This window comes from Orycteropus afer, unplaced genomic scaffold (assembly GCF_000298275.1).
Source record: "Orycteropus afer afer isolate SDZICR_OR568_19922 unplaced genomic scaffold, OryAfe1.0 scaffold00214, whole genome shotgun sequence".
Taxonomy (NCBI): Eukaryota; Metazoa; Chordata; class Mammalia; order Tubulidentata; family Orycteropodidae; genus Orycteropus; species Orycteropus afer.
In genome coordinates this window covers 4485045-4487013 of record NW_006921801.1, presented here as the reverse complement: position 1 = coordinate 4487013, position 1969 = coordinate 4485045, and positions in this window count along the sequence as shown.

Below are 1969 nucleotides of genomic sequence, written 5' to 3'. Positions count from 1 at the left end.
CTCACTGTTTTCATTCAGGTTTTTCCACTAGTTGGTGCCTAATCCACTTTTGTATAGTTTCTTTCAAAGCTCAGGGCTCTGGGATTATCTTCTGTATCTCTGTCCATTGGTTTTTCTTGTCTTTGTTGAAGAGGATCTGTGTCACTTGTCTGCCTATTCCTCCATCTTACCAGAAGTCCTACCATTTCCTTTTGTCCTTTCTTATGCCTTCCTGCCTTCTTAGCTTTGCTGTTAGGTGCCATTGAGTCAATTCCACCTCACAGCAGCTCTATGTACAACAGAATGAAACGTTGCCCAGTCCTGCACCATCCTCACAATCCTTGCTATGCTTAAGCCAGTCATTGCAGCCACTGTGTTAAGCATCTTTCCCTTTTTCACTGACCCTCTATTTTATCAAGTATTGCTCCAGGGATTGGTCCCTTCTAACATGACCAAAGTACCAGAGACAAAGTCTGGCCATTCTTGCTTCTTTGGAGAATTCTGGCTGTACTTCCTCTGAGGCAGATTTCTTCATTCTTCTAGCAGTGGTACAGTCACTATTCTATGGTACATTCAACACCAAATGCTAACACCACAACTCAAATGCATTAATTCTTCTGTGGTCTTCCAGCTCTCACATGCACATGAAGCTATTGAAAATACCATGGCTTGGGTCAGGTGCACCTTAGTCTTCTAAGTGACATCTTTGCTCTTCAACATTTTAAAGGTTTGCCCATTGCGACCCCTCATTTAATTTCTTTTCTTTTTTTTTTTTTTTCTGCATGTCCTGCATTTCCTCCATGTGAATGTTGCCCCTCTGGTGCCCTGTGGTCGATTACTCCCAAGGGTTGCATTTCCATAGAGTATGTGAGTGTGTCACCCTGGGTTGAGTGGTCTGTGTGTACATCTTGTTTACTATTGGGCTAAGAGCCAACCTCTAGGAGTGAGTTTTATTCCAGGCCCAAAATGTATACCAGGGCCACAGTATTGGGGGTCTCACCAGACTCCATCCAACCAGTAAATCACTTGGTTATTATTGTGGTTTTGAATTTTGTTCCACATTTTTCCTCCCACTCTCTCCAGAATCTCCAGTTTTGATCCTTTCCTGAGTAGTTGGCATTGGTAGCCAGGCACCATCTATTTCTTCTGGTCTTGAGGCCCATCATGTCCTAGGACTGATTGCTTCCAAATGCTCTTGATTTTTTGGCACTCTTCTTTGCTTCCAATGATAGGAGACCATTAGCTGCATCTTAGATGGCCGCTTGAATGCTTTTAAGACCCCAGTCGCTACTCACCAATGTAGGATGAGGAACAAGATTTTTATGTATTTTGTTGTGCTAATTGAGTCTGGTGTCCCCCAGTACTATGGTCCTGAGTTGGTAGATCCATTAGATTTCTCTCCCACAGTGTCTGGATGTCTGTGAGGAATTACTCTATGTCTGTCTTCTGTTGTTTCTGTAAGGATTGTGGGTATATCACTGGTATCTGTGCAAGATTAGCCTCAGCTGAATCTATTTTTGGTCTAGAGTATAATCCTGTTAATTTCTTGACTGCTGCTTTCATGGGCATTGATTGTGGATCCAAGTAAAATGAAATTCTTGACTTCAATCTTTTCTCCGTTTATCATGATGTTGCTTATTGCTCCAGTTGTGAGTATTTTTGTTTTCTCTATGTTGAGGTGTAATCCATGCTGAATGCTGTAGTCTTTGACCTTCATCTGTAAATGTGTCAAGTCATCTGCAATTTCAGCAAGCAAGGCTGTGTTATGTACATATCTCAGGTTGTTAAGGAGACTTCCTCCAATCCTAGTGCCATGTTCTTCTACATATAGTCTAGATTCTCAGATTATTCAGCATGCATATTGAAAAAACACGGTGAAAGGATACAAGCCTAATACACACCTTTCCTGAAACTATACCACACTTGATTTTAAATTTCTTAGTTTTCTTCTCCTGGCAAATGCTGCCCTTTTGATCTTGTATGGTTGATT